The sequence below is a fragment of the Monodon monoceros genome, unplaced genomic scaffold (genome assembly GCF_005190385.1).
Source record: "Monodon monoceros isolate NGI ecotype Baffin Bay Population unplaced genomic scaffold, NGI_Narwhal_1 Super_Scaffold_21, whole genome shotgun sequence".
Lineage (NCBI taxonomy): Eukaryota > Metazoa > Chordata > Mammalia > Artiodactyla > Monodontidae > Monodon > Monodon monoceros.
In genome coordinates, this window is record NW_021703778.1 from 145,802,206 (window position 1) to 145,827,341 (window position 25,136).

Consider the following 25,136-nt stretch of genomic DNA (forward strand, 5'->3'; position numbering starts at 1 on the left):
CCTGACAGCCAACGCAACACAGAGCAGAGACCCAAAAGCCAGCCCCCAGACTGAAAACAACCCTGGGCGCCATCGTGAAGCTGCAGGGTGGGGCCGTCCCGGCTATAAGAGTCCGGCTCTGCCTCTCCAATCAGAATGAACCAACTACAAGTACGTGTGTGTCTGCAGAAGCAAGACAGAGGAAGGAAGAACGTGCTGTGGGGGGGGCGGGGGGGGGGGAGTTGGCAGGTCCATGTGCCTCCAGGGAACTGGGAGCCTCCCCCCCACACACCCCCCGGCAGTACAGGCACCCCCCTTCGCAGCCCTGTTGCCTGGTGAGCCACAGCACAGGCTTGGGGCTTGGAGGAGGGGAAGGCACACGTGGCGGATGGGTTTGAGTGCACGTGCGCGTGCGTGCCTGATGGAGGGTACCAGGCGCGGGGATGGCCGCTCAGCGCCTAGGGGAGGGCGACTGCACACTTGGGGCTGGGGAGATGGGGGCGGAGTCTGTGAAAGGGGATCCAAGGCAGGGCTGCTCCTGCCCCAGTCCACACTGGCTGGCCTGCAGCTGCTTGGTCAGGTCTGCTCTGCCTCCCACCCCCCACCCTACACATCGAGGGGGCCCTTCACTCCTGACACCACAGTAGGTTTCCAAACCTGGGCCAGGGACTTCTTTAGAAGAAATCAAGGGGGCCAGTTCTGGGGAGGCTGAAGCTTCTGGAGAGGCCTCCCTGTCATCCCCATTGGAAGGCTGCTAACAATGCTAAGAGCACAGACACCCGGACCTGGGACCCTTGAAGAAGAAAGGTCATTATCTGGGCTGTTGGGGGTAGGGCGGGGGGAGAGTGGAAGAGGCCTGGGCGGTAGGAGGAGAGGGGACACACCAAGGCAGCAGGGTATGTAGTAGGGTATGTAGCAGTAGTAGTAACAGCTAGTAGTTGTAATAATAATAACAACAGTGCACCTGTGCCAGGCAGACCCTAAGTACTCTGTGCACGGTTTTTTGTGTGTGTGTGCATGTTTAATTCCCACAACAGCTTTATAAAGCAGCATGAAGCCAAAGCATGAAGCAGTGTTATTTTAACCTCCATTTTACAGGTGAGCTAGACAAGCTCTAAAGGGCTGAAAAAAATTGCCAGTGGTCACACGGTAACTACGTTGCAGAGCCAGGGCTTGAATTTAGGTCCGTCTGACTCCAAGACCAAGCTCTTATTCCCTGTCCCTAAGACATGCCGCTAAGACACCAGGCCCTTTCTGCACACCTCCCTCCCACAGCATGCTCTCGACAGTCTCAGAGCAAGGATTTTCCCAACACGGATCTCCCTCCTCACTGGCGCTAGGAAGCCCCTTCCCCGCACCTGAAATGTAGGCAGGTAAACCTCTCCTATTCTGCGCCGGTACAGCTGAGACCCTCAGACCTACAGGAAGGGAGGGAAGGGAAGGGGGGCCGCCTCACAGAGGCGCCAGCAGGTGTGGGAGGTCCACTGGCAGGGAGGCCTGAGACTGCACTGGTCACTTCCGCCTCATTCTCCAGACCTGGACCCTCCAGCCCCTGCAAGCCCACCCCTGCCTCAGTTCTGGTGGCTGCAGGTGGGGCTGTCAGCTCTCATACGCCACTCATACCTCACAGCCTGCGAGTCCGGCCAGGACTGAGCCACTTCCTCCCATTTCTTCTGCCCCAGCCCTCCTCTGTCCCTCAGGTGGAAGTCTGCCTGGTCTTCCTCACAATGAGGAAGAGGAAGCAAGCCGTCCTTTCTGAAGGCTCCCAACAGATGGGCCAACTCCCTGAAGTTGCAGGGAAGAGGGTGTAATGAGGAACTCCTGCAGGCAGCTCACCCTTGGGACCAGCTGCAGGGCCTCTGACAACGGATGCAGAAACAGTGCAAAAGGAAATCCACAGACATCATGGGGCCCCAGACACTCACACCCACTCTTACCAGTCTGACTGTCAAGGCTCTATTCACTCTTCCCTTCCTCCGGGAGCCTCACTGCTGCAACCAGTCCCTGACCACACCACAGACAGCCCTGGGCAGAAGACACAGCCAGCATCTGATCTCAACAGCCAGGGACCTCTGGGGCTTTCAGGGGCATCTATGGTGAGAAACACTTTCTCTCTACCGAAGAAGCAATGTGCAATAAGTAAAGCAAACAGTGCTGGAACCACATGTATTCTGCACACACGAGGGAAGGTACTGAAAAGGCTGTTGGGTGTTCTATGCTCGTGGTGACACCACGCCCTCCAAGGACAGCAACCAGAACACGTACTGCTCCCCACGTGCCATAAGCACCCCAACCGCATGCGTGACATTGGCTGGGGGAGTCCAGTGAGCCCTCACCAAAGGGCAATGGGGCCAGGCCATGCATGACCACTGAGGGGACCAGGGCCACTCACAAGCTTGGGGCACTCAATGCAGCCATCCAAGAGACAAGACTGTTGTGAGTCAAGGTTACGCAGGCCAGGAAAGGGGTGCCCAGCCTGGTCCCGGCGGCCACGGGGCCTCAGCTCTGACCTGGGTCTGAGAGCCGACTGAAGGACACCCCGACCCTGGGAGGCTAGCTAATGCTCCAAGCTCCTGCTCTTACCTGGGCCACCCCTGGCCCCGCAAACTCAGCACTAGGAAGAGGGGGAGTCACAGCTCATGCATCTCCAACCCGAGGCAAACAGACTTCAATATGGCACCCAACAAAGCCCCGAATCTCAAGGCCAGCCAGCTCACTGAGCGCCAAAGAGGCTGTCTTAGGACAAAGTCTAAACTCCTTATCCAGCCCACAGGTCCCTGCAGACTTGGGCTCCTGCCACTTCTCTCAACACTCCACGCTGGAGCCACCACTCAGTGCTGTTGCTGCTTCGCCTCCAGGTCTGTGCCCAGGCAGTGCCTCTGCCTAGCACACATTCCCAACATTTTCATCTGACCAAGTCCTACTCACCTTTCAGGTTTCAGACACTGCTTCCTCTGGGAAGTCTGCCCTCATCCCAAGTCTGAGCCAGGTACTATACTCTGAGCCCATAACACCTCCTAAACCCCATGACAGGACTCAGCACACTGAATTCCGGGTGCCTATTTCTTAGTCCCCAGCAGACAGCAAACTCCAGGGGGCAGAGTCTGCAGATCACTGTACCTTGGCACTTGGCTTGTACCTGCCTCTTAGGCTGCTCATTCAAGACTGCACCCAAGGTGAGTCAGAGCCACTGCTCACGGCCAGTGCATCCACCGTGGGCTCCTGCCCAGCCCTGACTTCTGATCTCTCTCCCTGATGCACATCAGAGCTCCTGAGCACATCATGCTGAGGTGAAGTGAAGAGGCCCAGCCGCCTAACCCCACCCCATCCCATCCCATCAGTGGCCCCAGGTCCTATCCAACTAAGCTGAACACAAATCCTTCTCTACTTGCAGGCCCGTAAGCCACTTGCCCCTTGACTGTCACTCCCTGCCCCACACTACCTGCAGGACAACTGACAAAGAGCCAGCCCCACTGTTGCCCCCTGTCCCATCCTTCTTCCCTCAAGGCTTCCCACTCCTGCCTAGACCAAGGCCAGGGACATGAGCCTGTGGATCTGTTTATCTCATGCTCTGACATGGCTGGGCTGAGCCTGAAGACACCAAGGTATCTGGCTAGGATGCCCGGGGCAGTGATGAGGGGCCCTCCCTAGAGGAGCCCTGCATGGCCCCAGCTGGCCCTCCAGTCCAGACTCACATCCTGAAAAGCTCTCTCTCAAATACTCTGGGGCCTTTGGCTACAGCCAGACTGGGCGAGTGGCCTGAAATTGCCATCTTGGGCCAGCTAGAGTTGCCCAAGCCCTAGGTAGACCTTGCCTCTGGGCACAGTGCGATGATCTCAATGCTGTGTGCACCCCCTCTAACTGGGAGCTCACACCCAGGCTGCAGGGCCCCATTTCTCCAAGCCACTGGACATACAAGTCCTGTTCTCAAGGGGTATGTAAAACCAATAAGGAAGGAGACGCCAGCCACAGAGATGAGGACCTGCCTCCCACAAGTGTCACTTCCCCTGGGGACGTGAGAGAGCAGGCCCCGTGTTGTGCCCGTTCCCAGTCCAGAGACAGTCCCTGGATTATCACTTCTCCAGACTGAACTTCAGCCCTTATAGGCCAGGGCATCATGAGTCCCAGGGGCTCAGCCATCAAGCTGGACAGGCTCAGAGGCTTGGCCAGGGTTCGAGCTGCCTGAAGTTTGAGCTTTGACTGTAAAAATGCCAACATTGAGATGCTTTTAAAGGGATACAGGTAAGAGGAAATCCTTTGCCTTATTATGCACCCCCCAGGGCTTCTTTCAGGCATCTACCTTAATCATCTCCTCCCCCACTACCCCACAAACACCCCCAGGATGTCCATAAAAGTCAGGATAGCCAGGTCCGTTTTATAGGAGGGAAGCTGAGGCAGAGAGAAAACATTGAGTCGTAGGCAGAGCCAGGAAAGGACTGAGCCTCCAGGCCCAGCTTCCACCCATACTCGGGGTGGGGGCGGGGGTGGGGGCGCTGGCTGCCTCCCTCCTAGACAAGGGCCACAAAGGATCACAGGCAGCTCAGGAAACCCCCTTCTACAGGACTCGGGACTCCCAGGGGGTAAAATGGAAGCTGGCAGGATTAGGCTCTGTCCAGAAGAGACAAAGCAAGTGTCCCTGCAGCCAGTCCTGCAGTGAGTGAGCCTCTGGAGAGGGCTTCATGAGGGCCTCACAACCCTCTCTATGCCCTACAGGGCTCACGCCACCAGAGGCTGCTCCAGCTCCCCCCTCCCCTTCTGGAAGGGCCTGGCTCAACGGCAGGTCTAGGGCAGGGCTCCCTGGAGTCTGTGCCTGAGGCCCAGTGCCAGACTCTGTCCCAGACCAACATACAGAGAAGGCCATTCACAGGGACCTCCCTTAACATGGCCCTGCCCTGCTTACTGTGCCCTCCCACAAACACACACCCTCTGTAGCCCTGCAGGTCTGCCCACTGCCCCTTCATCCACTCAACAAGCATTTGCTGAGCACTGGCTGTAAGCCAGGCTCTGGGGAGACACAGGAGACAAGGTACAGTCCCTACCCACACAGAGCCCCCAGTCCAATGGGGGAGAAAACAGAAACACACACAGATTATAACGCAAGGTGGCCTGTCCTGGAGCTCGAGATACACACAGGGAATAAGTGACCCTGGGGAGAGTTCCCCGGCTTTGAGCCTTTGCTGGAGCTGTCACCTCTGCCTGGAAGCCCTGCCTCCACTGACAACCTGCCTCCCTCAAAGCCTACCTCTTCCAGGCAGCCCTCTGGCACATACTGTTCTCACCCTTTCTGAATCTTCATGCTCTTACTCCCTATTAACCACTAGCTCACAAGGCTTCTGCAATTCCCTTCTGTTTCCGCAGCAAGGCTGGGAGAAGCAGGGCCTGGAGGCAGTGTGGCCCAATGGAGAGGGCAGTGAACTGGTTGTCAGGTAACCCGGTGTCTGTTCCAGGAATCGCCACTCCATGGTTTCTGCCTTTGAGGAATTTGGGAGCCAGGGGTTGGGGTGGGGGTGGAGAAGCCCTGTGTCCAGGAATCACCTTTGTAATGAGCAACTGCCACAATAAACAGTAGCCACCAGCACTGCCCATGTGTCCAATGTGTGTGAGTATTGCTCACTTGTATAACCACCTATCCCCATCTGAGAAATGAGGAAACGTTGGCTCTGAAAAGTAACTTGTTCCAGGTCACAGCCGGAGGTCCTCTGTGAGGAGCCAGGATTCTAATCCAAGCCTACCAAGCCCAAACCAGGTCTGCTGCCTGTCAGTGCTGAGCAGTGGTTCTCAAACCTACCCTGAGAGATTATTAGTTCATGGGTCTGGTAACGGGAAGGAAATCAAGGTGGGAAATCCACAGTGCTTCATAAGCAGCCCAGGTGGTGCCCGGGTGCTGGAGCAGAGGGACGGCTAGAGGGTCAGGGCCTGGCACAGTGCAGCTTCCAAGGACCCACTGCTCCTCACTCCCCTGGGAGCCACCTGCCAGGGTGTCGTGTCCTGCACAGGAGGCATGAGGGGTCCCATGAGCCCTAGGGCTGACTATGGCTCTTAGAGTGCCCAAGGCCCAACTGAGTGCCCATGTTCACTGAGCTTTTACTATCTGCCAAACACTGTACTGAGTGCATTGCTGGCAATATCTTATTTAACCCTCACTCTTCTTTGTCCCATTTTACAGCTCTGGAATGGTACACTCAAAAGTATCTACTTAACACAAAAGAAGACAGTAACAGAGGAACAGAGGAACAAAAAAAAGACATTAGACAGAAAGCAAATAGCAAAAATGGCAGACATAAATCCAACCTTTTTAATAATTACTTTAAATGTAAATAGATTAACACCCCAATTAAAAGGCAGAGTTTGGGAAAATGGGTTTAAAAAAAACCATGATCCATGGTGGCGCAGTGGTTGAGAGTCTGCCTGCCGATGCAGGGGACACGGGTTCGTGTCCCGGTCCGGGAAGATCCCACATGCCGCGGAGCGGCTGGGCCCGTAAGCCATGGCCGCTGAGCCTGCGCTCCGCAACGGGAGAGGCCACAACAGTGAGAGGCCCGCGTACCGCAAAAAAACAAAACAAAACAAAACAAAAACCATGATCCAACTGTTAACAAGAGACACACACTTTAGATTTAAAGACACTAATAGGTTGAAAGTAAGAGGATGGAAAAAGATATACCATGCTAACAGTAACCAAAACAGAGCTGGGAATGGCTATGCTATTATACAAAATAGACTTTAAGACAAAAACTCTTATTAGAGACAAAGAAGGACACTTTATAATGACAAATGTGTCTACCCATTAAGAGGATATTACAATTATAAATGTATTTGCACCTAACAACAGAGCCCCCAAAATACATGAAGCAAAAACTGTCAGAATTGAAGGGGAAAATAGACAATTCAACAATAAGAATTGGAGCCTTCACTTTCAAGAATGGATAGAACAACTAAACAGAAGATCAACAAGGAAACAGAAGACTTGAACACTATAAAGCAAATAGACCTAACAGATATCCATAGAACCTTCCACTCAACAACAGCAGAATATGCATTCTTCTCAAGGGTACACAGAATATTCTCCAGGATAGATCATAAATTAGGCCATAAAACAAGTCTCAGTAAATTTGAAAGGGTTGAAATCATACAAAGTATGTTCTCCAATCAAAACGAGATAAAATTAGAATCAAAAATAGAAGGAAATTTGGGGAATTTACAGGAAATGAAAGTTGGAAGTATCTTGTCAAGTTCTCAGCTCAGAAAGGCCACTCCTTCCTTACTCAGACCATATTCTCCACACCTTCTGCACAGCCCTAGGAAGCTGCAGATCTCAGATTTTTGCAAATGCCTGGGTAGCTCCACACAAGACACATACTGAACCTGACCCCAATCTTGATCCCGGAATCAAAACGGCTGGGGAGGGAGAGCCCTTTAGGGCTGTAACAGCTTGTTATTCAGCCCTACTTCTCCCTGGAAGACGGCCACAAGCAAACATCTTCACTTCCCCAGCCAGTCTACAGAATGTCCAAAAGGCAGATCCTTCCCAAAAGAAGGAAGCTAACATATACAGAGCACTTTCCCCACGCCAGGTACCTGACATACCCTAATCCACGCATACAAACTTCCCACCCAGGCATCTCATTGTCCCCATTCTACAGAGGGAAACTGAAGCTCTGTTATTAAGGTGGCAGAATCAAGATTCAAAATCTTGTTGTCTGCCTTTAAAGTCCTTGGTCTTTCCATCATCCTTCCAGAAAAATCCCAAATCTACACTTGTTGTGGGCTTCAGAAGGAATGCTATACATGAGAACCCCACAAAGCCAGCTGTGGATCCTCCCCTTTCTCATGCTCCCTCCCAGAACTGCTGCTTTTCCTGGGGCCATTTCCAAGTAGAGCATAGTATATAACACTCCCTCCCAAGAAATAATCCCAGCCCCCGCCTGCAGAAACAGTCTCCCCTCGAGACCGTGAACATCTGTAAGACCCCCTGGAAGCTAGGACAGCCCATAGGGCTTTGAGGTGGGAGGACTGCAGGCGTGAGCTGGGAGCTGCAGTCAGCAGAATCACCCTCTGGAATAAGAGCCTCCACAACACATAGAGAAAGGTGGCTTGTGCCTCTCTTCAGAGCCAACCACCAAAGCAGAGCATAGCTGCGGAAGCTGAACAGATTCCAAATATCAAGAGATGCTGCATCTCACTCAGTCCAATTCCTTGTTCCACAAAGCAGCCCAGAGAAGGAAAGAAACTTACCTGCAAATACACAGACAGGAGCAAGAATCAAGGCCCAGAATCAAGGACACCAATAACAACGCTTCATGCCTCCATTTAGGAGGCCCCACCTTTTGGCAAGACACTGGGCAGGGCTTGGAGCCAAAGTGAAACCTCAATGTCATAAATGTAAGGCTTCTACTTCACCATCATCTCCACTCCAACATTTCTTGGGGGCACTACTATGTGCCAAGCATGGTGCTGAGCACTCTACACACGATCCCGTTTAATCCTCACGGCAAGGCAGGTATTATTACACTCCCGTTTCTCAACGAGGCACCTGAAGATCTGAGGTCACAGGAGTATAGAGGCAAGCCAGGACTGGAACCCAGAGCCTTTTCTGCAGGGCCTCAGGCTCAGCCTCCTGCTTGGGTACACATCAGGCTATTTGGGATGGATGGCAGCAGGCTCTGGGCTGTTCACATCTCCCTGGAGAGCAGCTTCAGCTGGCCTGAAAACCAGTCACGTCCTGGAAGTGTGGCTGGTCAGGAAAAGTGAGTGAGAGAGGCCTGGGAGGCGAGTGGCTTTGAAAATGAAGATGCTACTGGTGATTACCACCACTGGGCCAACCTGTGAAGCTCAACATCTTCAGTTCAAGAGGAAGCCACATCCCTCCCACACTCTCCAACCCCACACCCACAGTTGGCCAACAGCTCTTTAAAAATAAAGCGGTGACTCGCCCCAAATTCCCATGGGGCCCAGGTTCCTGCCCCTTCCCCTGGCACACTGAAATCTGGGTCAAGTCAGTCCACGCTTGGGTTCCTACTAGTGCCAATGCCCCCACCCAGGGCACTGAGCATCAGCCCCAGCATGACAAGTCACCTCTCTGCATGGGGCTCTCAGAAGGGTTTCCTCTCAAGAAATGAAACTACTAAATAAAGGTTGTTCATTGCACATCCTAAAGAAGGGAGACAGATAGTGCCCACCCACTCCAAAGATCACTGGTCCAAATCTCAGTTTCATGGCTGATGGGACTGAAGCCCTGAGAGGTAACGTGATTTGCCCAAGAACACACGGCTCATTACTTGGGTAGAGCTGTGGTCAGGGCCTCCCAGGGGATGTTCCCGCACTCAGCACTCCCTCAGACCTGGCTCTGCTGCCTCTTCTCAGGAGAAAGGAAGCGGGGGATGGGCAGGAGCGGTGTCTAGTTGTGGTGTCTTCATGGGCTCTGGCTCATCTGCCTGGCCAGCTCCAGAAGGAGCTGAGACCTACCTGATGGCCTGGGGGAAGAGGGGGAGGGGAGTTTTCTCAGGGGGTCATCCTGCTGGTTTGGAGGATAAGAATGGGGATAATATGGCTCCCCAATACTTGCTAGTGACCAAGAAGAACAAAACCTTGCTGCCAGCAGAGGTGGGGCGGCTCTCAACATGGCTGCCTAGGGCCTCCTAGACGGGCTGCAGAGTGGGCACAGAGAGCCAGCCACCTGCCCCCCTCGTCCAGGCATCCAGTGAGTGTCACGGCCTTTCTCAGGTCCTGGTCAAGATCCAGGGCCTCGGCCAAATGCTCACACATTCCTTGCGTTTCTCCAGTCTCTGAGCAGCTGCTACAGGCCCTCTTCTCCTGTGCTGATTTATTCTTTATTGTTCCTGAAATACACCCAGAGGCCTTTGGCACCAGGCACCAGCAGAGCATCCAGCCCAAACCCCGAGTACACACCAACCAGGCTCTCTGGGACCTGAGCCAAGCCAGCCGGCATGATGGGCCCTGGGGTCAGACCCAGCAGCCAGGAAGGGAGGCCCAAGATCCCACCCACTCCAGCCTATGGTCCTAGAGCTGTTCTCAGACTACGGAGGCTGGGATATTTGGGGAGATGGAGATGCTTGCAAGGTTTCTGGGAGGGCTAAACTAAACCTTTCCACTCCTCTCATGCGCGAGTGACTCCCCAGCAATCCCCCCCAACACACACACACAGCGGACCCCCACGTGCCTATCGCCCTGCACAGCAGGGCCTCGTGGCTCAGGCTGGGCTTCTCGCTACCCCGTAAAGTGTTTGGAGAGGGAGGGCTCAGAGGGGTCTTCCCCACCCTTCCCAGCCCAAAATATCTCCCCTATCAGCCAGCTAATGGTGCCTGAATTCCTACCATCAACACTTCATTCCTAGGGTCAAAGCATTGTTCCCTGTGCACATGAAAATAGCCAGGAGAAGTGTGGGAGCTGCCTGGTAAAAAGACAGGGCTTTGGGGTCAAACAGGATGTGTCCTGGCTTCTGCAGTCACCTGCCTCTCTGTGGGCCTCAGTTTCCCTACCAGTAAATGGGCACAATATTTTCATCTCATAGTTATTGTGGGATTAAATGAGGGTTTTATACACACACACACACACACACACACACACACACACACACACACACACACGGAGTACCTGGCACAAAGTAAGAGCTCGATAAATGTGATTTCATTTCCCCCTTGCTGGGCAGGGGCAGATCATTCATTATTAGTCTTCAACACCTGGAAGGGAATGAAATGGCCTCTTCCAGTTCCACAGCCGGCTGAGAGCAGGGCTGACCAGACAGGAACAGGACAAGGGGACTAGGAATCCCAGCAACAGTGCTGGGCTCTGCAGACATCTGGCCTAGGGACCCAGGAGGAGCACACTCAGCACAGGCCTCCCCAGAACTCAGCTGCGCCAGCAGGGCCTGCAGGGACATGGCGGGACAAGAGTCCCCAGATAAAACTTGGCAGAGCTTCCAAGCCCATAGTGGAGCCTCCACCCTCCTGGGCTCCCTCTAAGAGCAATAAAAGGGAAAGGCCATCACCTGAGGGAGGCTGGGGAGACGGTGGTCACAGAAAGTCTGAACAGGGATGCCAGAGGCACCGGGGCCTGCAGGGAGCAAGTAAGCCTGCCCCGAGGCCACCACAGTGAAAGTCCCACAAGTAGAAGTGCCTGTCTGGTTATTTTTGGTACCTCTTCTGCCCAAAGCCAGCAAGGAAAGGCAGCTGCTAGCAACCTGGAAGGGCTGTTTACACTCAAGTGTGCAAGCACTGTGCAAGGACAAAAAGAGCACCAGCAGTCACCGTGCAGGAGGGCCTCTGCCCCTGCCTTCCTCTCCCGTCTGTCCCTGTACCGTCCAATCTGCACGCTGCACAGCCCACAGAGCGTGGGTACTTCTGCTTTCAGTCAGATCCAGTCTCCTGACCACAAAACTCACTCACACACACACAAACAGACAAATAACTATGGAGCCAGCTGAAGACTGGGCCACACCCAGGAGCCGAGACAGTATTCCTCTGGGCTCTTCCTGCACTGAAGCGGCCCTTCCCCGTTTTGAAACTGGGAGGAGCAGGGACCAGAGGCAGGAGAGAGGAGCCTTTCCTCTGTGAAGCGAAAGTGGGGACAGTCTATGGAACTTCAAGGAACTCGCTGCCTCTCAGCTTCCCCATTTGAAAGTGAAGGACTAGATGTCCCAAAGTGTTTTCCAGCTCTGGGTAAATCCTGGGAGCTGGAAAGGCCAGAACTAGGACCCAGGGCCAGCTGAAGAGGTCAAAGCCAGGTCAGGTGGGATGGAGGATCTGAGGCCAGCCAGATGCGGCCCAAGAGCTGCCAGGCAGGCTGGGGGGAGGAGGAGGAAGGGGGAGAAAGGCCAGACTACTTGTACTCGCAGGATTTTGAGTTATCACTCAAGCCGTTTCTGAGATCTCTTCTGAGTTCCAGGGCCTTCCCCTCCCAGGAACTGGCAAATTCTGGCAACAGCAGGCTGGCTTGGGGTCTGTCTGCCCAGCTGCTGGAAAAAGCTGGGAATCGAAATCCCCCACTATTTTCCTTCCTCTCTGGACCCCATTTCCCCAGAGAAGATGGGTGGCCTCAGAGGGAACCCCCTTCTGGCTGCAAGCCTGTTGTACTTCCCTCTCTCCAAGCTCTGGCCAGGACAAACTTGCCCTGGCTGTTCCCCTCCCCCCTTCCTGAGACTCCTAGAGGAAGAAGCATTGCCTGGAAAAAATAACACTCACCACAAGCTCCCTGTGGCTGGAGAGAAAGGCAGAGGGAACAGGGAGCACCTTCCCCGGCTGGCCATAGCACCAGGATCCGTTCCAGGAAGAGCAAGATCAAGAACCACTGGCTGGGACGGCTCAGGCCTCCAGCCCCTCTCCTCCCCACCAGTCCCCGAAAACCACAACCAGTAAGTTGAGTCCCGCAGGGAGCCCCCGACCCTCACCCCTGCAAAACCCCAGCTCTCTTCAGGCATGTGTTAACTTTCTTCTTATATAATATCTTGGTGTTCCCCCCACCCTCCCACTCCACCCTTGCTACCTGGTGAAACAGCCAAAGTGCTTTTAGGAGCAACTCCCACCCCAGGCTCCACCCGAACTCCATTGAGGTCACACTGAGAGGCTTCAGGTGGAGCAAAGACAAGATTTTTTCCTTGGCTTTCTAAAGCAGCCTTCCTCCCACCCACCTGAGCAGTTCAGCCTGAGGCCTGGGCGGGTAAGTTCCCGAGAGCACAATATGATCTCTGGGAAGCTGAGCCCTTAACCCTCCGCTGCAGGGACAGAATCCCTTGCAAAAGTACACAGGCCGCAGGGTCTGGGCTGGTCCAGGCTGGAGTGCATCACACAGTTTTGCCCAGGGCCTAGGGAGTTCGAAAATGAGCTTCATTTACATAAGCCCAGTGGCCTGGAAGGGTACCCTCCTACCACAAGCAGGTGACCCTTCATTTCCTTTTCCCTGGAAGGAGCAAAAGGCAAACAGGAGCTGGGCTTGGTAGGAACTGGTGAAATGCTAGCCATCATCTGTTGAGTACCTACTGTGTGCCAGTCACTTTTCATGCATGATCTTGTTTAACCTTTGTAGCAACCCTATGAGTAATTATTATCATCCCTATTTTATAGGTAGGGAAACTGAGGCTCAGGAAGTTAAGCAATGCTCAAAGCCACACAGCAAGTGGGGCGGCTGAAGAACGAACCCAGGTCTGCCCAGGCCTCATTCCTATGCCCCTGCCAGGCTTCCTTCAGAGTCACTGCCCAGGTTATTGTCCACACACCATCCAGGAATGGTGTTCTGAGTGCGGGGAGGGAAGTAGGTGTACACAAGTTTTGCCTGATGGCTCTGGAATCCTAACTGATGTCCCACTGACTGTTATTGTTCCCAAGTGCGTGACTGTGAGAGCCCCTGTAAGTGTGCGTGTGTTGGGGGTGGAGGGAGGGTAATCTGGATTCCAAAGAGCAGTTTCCAACACTGAAGTTATGCTGTAATGCTTCTGATTCATGAAATGAGCTCACAGTCTCACGATATCCTGAATGTTGCTTCAAATGCAAATGTAGATCCTACAAGTAAGAACTGGGGATTTCAGCACACTCCACCCAGCTCCAGCCCAGCTCGAGGAGTTTACTTAGTTCAGCCCCACACAGCCAGAGCGATCCTGCCTGTGCAGAAGCAACTCTTCCAATGGAACACAACCCCTGGCTGCATTTGCTGCAGCCTGTGGAGTGTCAGGGAAGAATGGAGCCCCCAGGCTGCTTCTGTACTAATTCGAGCACACACAGGAAGGGTGCCAATTGGCCTGGCCAAAGGAAATGCCCAAGTTAGCAGACTCCCAGGCAGGAGGCTCCAACACTCTTTCACCCTGAGGTCCCATTGGGGTCAGGATTACTGGGACATATTCTCCAGAAGGCCAGCCATAGGGCAGTGCCAGGAGACTGGGTTCACCAGCATCAGACTCACACATGGACCAACCCTTTTGAAAGCAATGGCACAGTATGAATCCCGCAGCAGGACTCACTGGGCCCACCACATGCTAAGTCCACGTTTTCTGGATGGAGATCTTTCATTCATTTTGTTCAGCTAACATATGCTAAACACCTACTAGATGCCGGACACTGTGGGAACAATATAGAGCAGAACTCTGATAATACTGAAATGTGCTTTCAACATTTGGTGTATATGTACTAACTTGCAAAATCCTCACCTCAACTCTTCGAAGGTATAGGAGCTCTAGCTCCCAGTTTATGATTTGACCACATTACAGTATGTGCACAAATGACTATATAAGGTGGAAATGAGTATTCAGAAGGCTGAGGCTTCTCCAAAGAAGTGACATTTGAAACAGGATTAGAAGGATACGCAGGAATCTCCCAGCTATTTGTGGCCATGCCCATTCCACCAGGAGCAAGGTTTGCTTCTGGGAGACCCAACTGCAGGAGAGGGGCTGTCAATGCCAAAGATTCCTGGACTGGACCCACTCCCCTTCCAGGACACTCTGCTCCATGCACACCCCCCTGCCAATCCTTCTCCCACTCAGGGGCCCAGAGGCCTTGTCTCCACTGGGCACCCCTTTCCTGAGTTCTGCAGCCACAGGAGGCCTTCAGCTGAAATCTGTAACTGCATATTGCCTTTTTGTTTCTCCATTTATTAAAAGCAGCAGCCCACAGGGCTAAACACTCAAGCTATTTTTAAATCCCACATTTAAAAGTTGAACTCTCATCCCCATGGGCACTCCAGGGCACTCTTTCCTAGGGTGGGGTGAGGGGCTGACAGAGCCAGGAGGAGTGTGGGTTCTTCCCGATGCTTGGAGAGACCACACTGGCAGTGGTCAGGTCGTCTCAGAGCAAGCTGCATGGTTGGGGGGCAGGGGAGGAACCCTCCAGGTTCTTCACCCCGCTGGCCTCTGGGAGCTACTCAGACCAGCGTAACCTGCCAGAGGCCAATCCAATTAGAGTGGAGACTGAGCCAGAGCCATACAATGAGATGGTTTATCACAGTAACTGAGTGTTTACACCCCTATTATTCACTGTCCAGAGCCGTAGGAAAAGGAGGATCCACAAATTCCCAACCAGGGACAGTTTCTCCTTTCCCCTTCATCCTGAAGCCATCTAACAGCCTGTGAAAAGGGTGCATTCCTCTGATGTTAAAGCGGCACATGCACACCATCCCTAGGAGGTTCTGGAGCAAGACAAGTGATTTCCTTCCCTTAGCCGGGGCCCCACAAGGGAGACGAGGCTTCTCCTCAGAGCTGCGTTTCTTCCACTTGCATCAGGCCTCCAGTCTCAATCCTGAAGCTGCAGGGCCAAGGAGAGGCCAGACCTCCAGACTGCCACCAGGCCAGGCTCCCCCTGTTGGAGCAGGCCAGACCTTCCCTCCCTCCAGCCACAGCTGCCAACAGGGATCCCCTGAACACACGTGCCTAGGCGGCCTCCAGACTCACGCAAGGCCAGCCAGGTCTCCCCCATCCCACCGTCCCCTGAGCGAGGCTGCACAGGCTGGCACACAGGTCCCAGGTGGGACCGTGGAAGCAGGAAGTAGCCACTAAAGTTGTGACCGACAAAGTTTTAAATGGGGGAGAGTAACTTCCCCTTTCATCCTTGCAGCAGCTCACTCTGGAGGCTGGGCTGCAATACCCAGGGGCTCCCACTTCAGAGTGGCAGGTATCTCCTCTAGGTCCACCTTCCTGAGGCTTCCTTGGGGCTGAGGCTTGAAAGCGTCAGGCCCTTATCCAGAAGCCTGGTGGGGGCCCTAGAGGTGCAACCTGGTGCACACGCTCCTGGATGTGTGAGTTGTAAGGGGGGGTATGACTACCGCCACCAAGCCGGCCTTACGCAGGCTCCAGAAAAAAAACCCGGGCTCCCGAGTTCCGCACAGGCACCACCAAACGCAGCACAAGGTGAGGCGGCGGGAGAACTCCGCAGGCCGCGGCTGCACGGGGCGTGAGGGGTTGGGCGAAGGATGACAGGTCTGAGGTGCGCCAGCAGCCGGCAGCGCCGGGGTGCGCGGGGTGAGGCCGGTCCGCCCGCCCTAAACACTCCAGCTTAGGCCTCAGCTGCACTGGCCCCGGTTCCCTGCCACCCCTGCACCTCTGTCCCCCAAACTCCGGGCGCGCGTGCAGTTTCCACGTCCGCTCTCGGGTGCACACGGGAAAAGGAAAGGGCTCCCGCACCAAGTTCCCGCAGCTCGCGAGACCCTCCTGTACCTCCCGGACCCAGGCTCGGTCACGCAAGCCGGTCCCGGCGGACACCACGTTTCGCTCAGGCGGAGGAGGAGCCGCCGCTACCGCCACGGGGCGGGTGGCTTGGGAGGGTTTTCCTGCCGGGGCCGCGCCTGGGTGGGCGGGGGACGCGCGCGAGCTGCGTAGCTGCACAAACACGGCGGGTTGGCTCTGCACAGGCACTTGCGGGCGGGGGGTGCGGGCCGCCGAGGGGGCGGGCGGCAGGGCGGCAAACGCACGTACACAAGCGCGCCCCCCCCCACCACCACGGCCGCTCGGGCAGCAGAAGTTGCCGCGCCGCGCCCCCCGTGGCTCCGCGCCCCCGTTCCGGGCCGCGCCTGCAGAGCTGCAGCCCGCGCCCCCAGCCGCCACTGCTTGCGCGCAGCCCGGGGTCCCTTGGCCGCCGCAGCCAGGTCGGGCTCTGCGCCGAGCCGCGTGCAGGCCTCGGCCGCCGGCCCAACAGCCCCACTTACCCTGCTCCTACCCGAGCTCCGGCATCGGCTGTCCCCTTTCCGCCGCGGGCCGCCGCCTTCGGTCGCCTCCCAGGCTCCAGCCGCCTGCACGCACTCCCGATTTTAAAAACAAACAGGCGCCGCCGCCTCCCCGCGACGCTCGCAGAATTTCCGCCAGCTCGCGCCTCCCGAGGCCGGGAAGTTTGCTGGCAGGGCCCGGGCGGGACGCGCGGGCTGTCACCCCTCGCTCCCGGCACAGGAGCCTCGGCGCACCCCGCGCCCGTGGTGTCCGCCTCGCGATCGCTCTCCCTCCCTCCGTGTCACCCCCCAGTCCTCCGATGCAGTGTCAGGATTGCACTGCTCTGACTCATCGGTTGAGCTCACAGCTTGAAAAAAAAAGAGAGAGAGGGCGAGAGGCAACAGCGAAGGAGGAGGACTCTCTGGCGTGCTACAAAGGATTGCACAACTCGGGGCTGGGAGCGCGGAGCGCCCAGCAGCGGGCCGGCGCGCGCGGCACGGCGGCGAGCAGGAACCAGCTCTACCACTTCATCAGCACAACTGTCTCGGGTCTGCCTCTCAGCCAGCAGGCCCGGCGCCGCCCACTTCCTGAGACCAAATAAGGCCGGAGAAGGCGTCTTTAAACCTCCGGCGGCTGCCCAGGCTGGGGATTTCCAGCAGACTTCACCTCCACTCCTAAGTCAGTCGCCACCCTCCCCCAGCCCAGGCCGGCGCCCCCGATGGCTTTGCTGGAACCAACAGGCCACGCGGCTCGTTCCTTTCACACCAAGGTCAGGACGAGACGGTGACGAAATGTTTGGAAACCCAGCGGGCCTGCCAGGAAAGTATGTGTGTGATGTTGGGGAGGACACAAGTCGCTTTCTTCCACAAAGAAAACTCTCGTTTTGGATACGGTAAAGCATGCTTAATCCTCTCCAAGGCACTTCATTAACAGTCTCCCCAAGCTTCACTGTTTGGCTTATCAGCATCCTAGTGGTGTTAAGGTTATTGAGAAACTGCTCCCAGCCCCTATAAAAGACCCATGTCTTGATTACTTAGGTGTGAAAAGCTCCTTGGTTTAATTCTAGCAACTGAGGCCCAAGTTAGGCAGCTTTTGACTGCATGCCTATATTTCGCCTACCTTCCCTACCATCCCCTGATGCCTCCTTAACTGGCGGGAAGATGGGAAACCTTTCTGCTACTCAGGAGGTTCTTGCTGGCCCCCACATACCATGAGGCTCCAGGGCCAGGAGAAAGTCCTGGGGAGGGAGCCCTTTTTTCCTAGTTCCTTTCATTTGTTTTTGTTTTTGTTTTTTCTCTTCCCCAAGGAGGTGGGTCAGAAGGAGATTCTTCTTTGAAGGAAAAACCACTGAAGAATACACTGTGTCCTGGCAGCTGCTTTTCCCCTGTGGCCAGTCCTGAGAAGCAGGTGCATCCCTTGCTTTCTCAGGGGGAAGGGGAGGGGCAGCAGAATGTGATTCTCACGGTCCCTCTGAACCTGCAGGGCAAGGACCTTCCCCACCGTGCCCCTCCCCCTGCCCCCAGTGGATGACAGAGATGACACTGGTACCTTCTGACTAGAAACCTTCAGAACCCCACACTTGCTTCTAAGGGGCATGACCTTCCTGTCCTCCTCCATCCCTTCACTGGCGGGAGCACCTATGTGCATCTGGAGCTCTCACCTTACCCAGGAGGAAACGGGCTTATCTGCACCATGGTATGACAGAAATGTCACAGTAATGACAACTTAGTCTCATTTGCAAAATAAAGATAATTATGCCAGGGGACTGGACCGGATGACCTTTTAAAATTCCTTCCAGTTTAAAATCCACGATTCTGTGATTGTAAAAAGTGAATGGAGGAGCCAGGGAAACGACCTCCAACAAAGAAAAGCCCAGGCTCTCGGATTTAGCATCTGCTCTGACAGTATTGTTCCTGACAATTCTCGAAGGATGTCCCCACACACAGCCTACTGAACAAGCCTGTGTGTGAGAGAGTTTCATCCTGCTCATTTTATGGATGCAAACATTGAGGTTCAGAAAGGTTGAGTGACTTGCACAAGACCACAAGGCAAGCCAGTAGTCTGTCATCTCTCTGGTCCTCTTCCCATCTCCCCTAGAGGAAGGCAGTGAGCAATTGAGGGACTGGGACGCTCAGGCATGCTGGCCCCCAAGTAGAGGCTGGACTCTCAGGACTCCTGGCAGAGGTTCTGTGTAAAACCTTTTTGTTTCTTCCATTTGTCTGATTTTTTTCCTTCCCACTGACACCCCATCCAAGTGAGGGAAGCAAAAGCAAAGCCACCTGGTCTGCACTTCTCTGCAAACCTGCAGCCATCCTGACCTCCCCCTTGGGCCTGGTCCCCAGAGCTGGCCTCGAGCCAGTCCAGAGCAAGTCCCCCGACAGCCAGTGTAGACAAGCCCAGGAATGTTCCCCACCAAGCAGAACCCTGGCAGGGGAGCACATTTCTAGAAGAGCCTGCCACCATGAAGCCAGAGCCTAGCCTCCAGGGAACAAGTGGGAGCTGCTCCAAAGGGCACTCCTCAGCCTTGTCCCGCCAGGACTCCCTCTCTGTCCCACGCCGGGATGCTGGGCCAGGCCCAGGAAGCAGCGCAGGGAGCAGAGGTAGGTGGCAGGATGCATGAGAAACAGAAGTCATTGACCTGGAACAGCCCTGCTCATCTTGGAGCAGCTCATGCTCACAAAGGAAGAGAGGGAGGAGAAACGGCATATGCGTGTGTAGGGGAGGAGGGCCCAAGACTGTCCCAGATGGCCCCTGCCTGGCAGGAGAAGTCTCCCTCCCAAAGGCAGGCAGCTGAGGGTGTATAAAGAAAGCTGCAGCTCTTCCAGGAAAGCCCTGGAGGTCAGTTTTGCTGCAGATATGACAGTGCAGAATCACTGACATGTGAAGTGAAAGTTTTGGTTTTAGAAGCTCCAGCCCCTCCTACAGAGGCAGCTAAGAAGGGTGCCTTTTGGGTAAGAAAAAAAAAAAGGTGTTCCAGGGACCTTACCCACACAGCAGACTTTTCTCCACCAGCAAGCTTCTTTACAAACTGCAGAAAAGAGAGAGGTACAGAGCTCCAGTTCCCAGGGAGTGCATCTGCTGAGAAACACTCCAGGAAGCAAAGCACCCTAGACAGGATTTCAAACTCTGGGTCCCAGTGACAGTAGAATATGGCATTAGAGAGGCTTCCTAGAATGGCATCAGCTCTCTGGACTCCACTCAGAGTGATCCCTCACTGCCCTGAGTGGTCATCGTCAGCATCCACTTCTGGGACAACTTGAGACCATTAAGAAGCTTCCAAGGGTGAATTCTGTGCTATGTGAATTATATCCCAATAAAGCTGTTTTTAAGAGGAAAAAAACCAAAGCTTCCAAGGAAGCCAGGTTCTCACCACCCATCCACTGCCTCTAACTTTCTGCTTTCATCATTCACGATTTAAAAGAGGAGTTTTTGGGCTTCCCTGGTGGCGCAGTGGTTGAGAGTCCGCCTGCCGATGCAGGGGACATGGGTTCGTGCCCCGGTCCGGGAAGATCCCACATGCCGCAGAGCGGCTGGGCCCGTGAGCCATGGCCGCTGAGCCTGCGTGTCCGGAGCCTGTGCTCCGCAACGGGAGAGGCCACAACAGTGAGCAGCCCGTGTACCGCCAAAAAAAAAAAAAAAAAAAAAAAAGAGGAGTTTTCTTCACCCCAAACCCCATGCCTGCTTTCCTGTCCTTTTTCCATTGTCCTTTCTCTGTCAGGACTTTCCATCAAGGCCAGCACACATGGTGTGTTTAAGTGAATAACCAACCTTTACAGGAATGTGGGGAATAGGGGGTACAAATACCTTTGAGGAAATCCCAAGTCCACAATGCTGGGTTCCTTATGTCCCTTATGTTCCTTGTGTCCCTGTTGTCATTTCCCTTTTCAGAATAAAGGTACTACCTCTAGGATCTAATTAAAACAGACCTTAAAACAGAAGAAAGACAAGGTTGTAGAAAGAGCAGGGAACCAGGACTGAGTTTGGGTCCTGCCTAACTAAAGCCAACCCACTGTGTGATCTTAGGAAAGTTGACACTTACCTTCTCCAAGTCTTGCATTTTGGCTCCCTAGGAGATGTACTGTATTTGCTACACAAACAATAAAAGAATGCCTACTTTCTCGGGACTTTGGAGAATCACAAGGACAAGAAAACTGCTTTATCATGCTATGTACCTATACGAGGTGACAATTTTTTTTTTTTTTACTGTTTTACCCTACATCCCCTTCTCCCAATACTAGCTTCTCCCTTTCAAAAACCTAGTCCAGTCAAGATTCTTTTTCCTCTGAAAGGACCCCAGGTCCACCCCCATCAGCCTCAGGGTGACCCTATGCTGGGCTCTTCTCAGAGAGACTCTTTCCAACACTGACTCAATGTCCCATCCAGGTGTCTCTCCAAGGCTTCTGCTCAGTCCCTGCTCTTTATGTCCTTCCCTCCAAGCTTTTCCACTGTGTGCCCTCCCAGCCCGAACAGGGACGCTCCTTTGATGCCTGTGCCTTCTCTTCACCCCTTTTTTGCCACGTCCTTTCTGAGGGAGCAGGGAGCTCAAAACCCCAGCTGTGAAGTTAAGCCACCGTGTGCTGAGAAGTCCCTGCACTGTCTTCTCTTTTACCCATGAAAACCCAGGAGGCCCTCCGCCTGAGTTCACTGTCACCTCACCTGCTCCGGGGCAGGGCCGTGCCTGCCGCAGCAGCCTACAGCTGTCCTCATCCCGTGGCCCTCCTACCCCCGCCTCCACCTCCCTCTCTCGAAGGCCTGGGCCAGGTTCTGAGTGCCTTTGTCAAGCCTAAGAGGGAACTTCTGCAGATGTCCCCAGTTGCTGCTGTCACTCTAGGAGAGACGTCTGGCTGGGGATAGGGAGAAGGACAAAACGGGTGTGGCCACCACGGAGGGTGGGCCGGCAGGGCCTCGGGGACAGAAACACCCTTTCTTCACAGAACCAGAGCTGCCAGCTTCCCGAAGGCCTCGTTTCAGCACAGTCCCACGTCCCCTGCAGAACCCCAGGACAGACTCCTTCACGATCTGATTTCTGGAGCTCAGCCTCCCTACCTTGTGTTTGTGGGCCAGGAGGAACGGGCCCTCCGAGATCCAGGGTGTGCACTGGGCATGCTTTAAGGCATTATTTTTTTTTTTTTTTGCAGTACGTGGGCCTCTCACCGCCGTGGCCTCTCCCGTTGCGGAGCACAGGCTCCAGACGCGCAGGCCCAGCGGCCACGGCCCACAGGCCCAGCCACTCCGCGGCACGCGAGATCCTCCCGGTCCGGGGCACGAACCCGCGTCCTCTGCATCGGCAGGTGGACCCCCAACCACTGCGCCACCAGGGAAGCTCCCTAAGGCATTATTTTTAAATGAAAACAAATACAAATGATGCGCCTTGGACTAGAAGCCAAAATTCATATTCATGGGAATGTCCAGGTTAAGAGCACAGGCTGAGACCTGAGTCCAATTCTTGGCTCACACTAGCTTGATGACGTTGAGCAAGTTTCTTAACCACCTGGTTTTCTCATGTGCAAGAAGGGGATAATAAGAGCTTAAAACAGTGCCTGGCGTACGTTAAGTCTTCCTAAGTATTGACTCCCATTTTTTCTCATCTCCTAACTGATCTTCTAGTCTTGCACACCTATCACCCACACTGCCATCAGAGTGATCACATCCCTTTTCAATACCTCCCATCATCTACTGCAAAAAGTTGAGACTGTTAGCCAGACTGTTAGGCACTTGCAGTTCTGGAATGATCTGGCTCTGCCCTACTTCCCAGCCCCAGGCCTACATAGCCTAACAACCTGAAGTTCCCCAAGATGCCTGCTCTCTCACACGTGCTCCTCCTCCCCCCACTTTCATCCACAGGTAAACCTGCCATACCCTGGTCCTGACTTAAGCTTAATGGCAGCTCTTCCAGGAAGCCTTCCTTGACTCCTCCAAGCAGAGCACGGCCACTGCAGTGTACACTGCTGGAGCCCTTCCAGAGCCCCTTAACCAGGTTGGTGCACTGTGAGGGCAGCTGCTGCTAATATTGACTCCCAGCTACTGTGAGTGTTGACTGCTAAGGGCTCACAGCTGCCCCTGTGAGGGGGCTCAAAGGGAGCCTTTGCTAGGAGAGAGCACTGCAGCCAAACGGGGGGTGGGTGGAGAGGGGTGGGTCCAAAAGAAAGGTGGGATCAAATCTGTGGTGATGCAGTTCCTATTGCAGGGCTCCCTGTGGTATCTGGCAGAAGCTAGCTCCAGCTGCAACACATCCCTCCTTGCTTAGCTTCTTCCCCAGCCCAAATCTGCTTCCCTCACTTCCTGCCTCCTGGGAGAACTTAAATCAATCCCAGGCACCCCGAACTGTCTTGGTCTCTGTCCCTAAAGATGAGACCAGCCACTCTCTCTCCTAACTCCCATGGCACGGTCTGTTTATCTTGACTCCATCCCCTACACCTTGCTCTACAGCTGCTTCCTGCACCATCTCCCTACTAGGTTCAGAGCTTCTGAAGGGCACAGCCTAGATCTTAGTCACCTTGTATCCCTGGTGCCTACGTAGTGCCTGCACATGCTGGGAGCTTAGTAAGTGCTTGTTGATAAATGCACAAATAACATTTGTGGAATTCTGAGGTAGGCAATAAAATGTAAGTATTATTATCACTACTTTTATTAGTACTCTGTTTCTTCCATTCTAAGATGCACATTTTAATATCTCTGAAGTGAGGATGCATCTTACCATTGATAGCACATCAAGGTTTAATTAGCAGCATTTTCTTTTTCATAGTTGTAAATAAAATAATGGTCATTTTATAATCATTGGCTTCTTAGGTTCAGTGGTGTATGGTATTATTATTATTTTTGGCCGTGCCACACAGCTTGCGGGATCTTAGTTCCTCGACCAGGGATCGAACCAAGGCTCCGGCAGTGAAAGCACCGGGTCCTAACCACTGGACCGCCAGGGAATTCCCTGTATGGTATTACTACTACTACTACTACTACTACTACTACTACTGAGACTGGATCTCCTGGGTTCTGGGGACTGCAAGGCAAAGTCCACAGAGCTAAGTCCCCATTACCTGAGCTCAGTAGCTGTCAGGCAAGCTCTCATAAAGTGACCTGCATTTGCCCAGGGACCAGAAGGACCCCTGTGTCCAAACACCTCTGGAAATTCCCATGAACGCAGGCCAATGTGATGTGGAACAAGCTCTGGACTGGGAGTCAGGAAAGTGACGTTCTAAGCCTAGTTCTTCCTCTGATTTTCTGGATGACCCCAGGCGGGACCTATCAACACATTTACTGAGCATCTACTAAATGCTTGACATGATGCGAGCCCAATGGGTCCACCCAGTGAGTGCCCTGAGAGGAAGCCATTATCCTCATTTTATAGATAAGGAAGCTGAGGTTCAGAAAGGTTAAACAGCTCTTCCAAGGTCAGACAGATGGTATTTGACCTCTGGGCTCTCTGAGTCCTTCTCTCGGCTATATGAGGATACCTCCCTGGGCCTGTATTTTCCCAGAAAAAACGTCAAATAATGAGGCGGTACAGATTGGAGGCTCACAGGCCATTCTCATTCCCAGATACACTGTATTTGACCCATCTCATGTATTTTATTTTAATTGAATTAAATTCATTTTCACCATTTATTTAAATCAGGAGGTTTAAGCTAAAAATCGGGATTTCTGGTTTGTCATGAAAGAAATTGGAACACTGGCCACATTGGGCCCTCCTTCTCGCAGGTGGAGCTACGTAGCAGCACAAGGGGAGTGGCTTCAGGAGGGGAGTGGCACTGTGATGGCACGCACACATTCCAACTTTCCACAGATTCCACCCTTTTCTAGGCCTTGGGTCACTATTGTTTCTCATCTCATTTGTGCTGTTTTCTTGCACCCAGCCAGCCCCTGTTATTGAGATCCCCCCTGTTCCCCACAGGCCTTTGAGTGGGTGACCCTTAGACCAGATGAACTCCTGTGCCCTCTCCAGCCCTCACAGCCTGTGGCTCCTCCCAGAATCTCCCAGCGCGGCCTCCCTCCAAGGAGATCACTTCATGAACCTATTTCAGAACCACTCAGGCAAGCCCCTGCCTGGCACCTTTGCCTCCATCACAGGGCCCCCACTGTTGGTCCCTCCCAGCCCCAGCCGGCCCCACCGAGAGCATCCGTCCCAGTCAGTTCCGAGGGCTGCAGGTGATGGAGGGAATGGCGGAGGTGGTGAACCAGGCAGGTGTGGAGAGGCGCTAGCGCAGCTCAAGGGGCGGGGCCCCAGCCAGGGAGGGAGGGAGGAAGGCAGGACTTTGCACTTCCCAACAGGAAAGTGGTTCAAGGAGATACATGTATGTGGGGAGGCTCCGCAGTCACAGAAGATGAGCACCGTTTGACACATAAGGAAGGACAAGCAGTAACTCATCAGGCGGAAAAATGTACAGTCGCAGCAGCAATTTAAGATATGCAGATTAGAACATCATTAAGGGCCCATTACGGCCAGAGTCAACGTGACAGTAAGTAAATAAATTAAACAAGAAAACTGTTGGCAGGGTCATCAGGAAACAGCTGCACGTAT

At 54.1% G+C, this 25,136-nt stretch overlaps 1 protein-coding gene across 2 annotated transcripts in view; it reads right to left on the reverse strand.

Moving 5' to 3' along the window:
* Positions 1 to 25,136, reverse strand: part of ELMSAN1 (ELM2 and Myb/SANT domain containing 1) — a 67,254-nt gene that overhangs the window by 24,761 nt on the left and 17,357 nt on the right. Inside the window, exon 1 of one of the 2 annotated variants that reach the window (XM_029237310.1) lies at positions 16,621 to 16,788. The exons of the other annotated variant lie outside the window; for it this stretch is intronic. The gene's annotated coding sequence lies outside the window, so the exon portion shown is untranslated. Of the gene's footprint in view, positions 1 to 16,620; positions 16,789 to 25,136 lie in introns of those variants that run through there. 2 annotated transcript variants of the gene reach the window in all.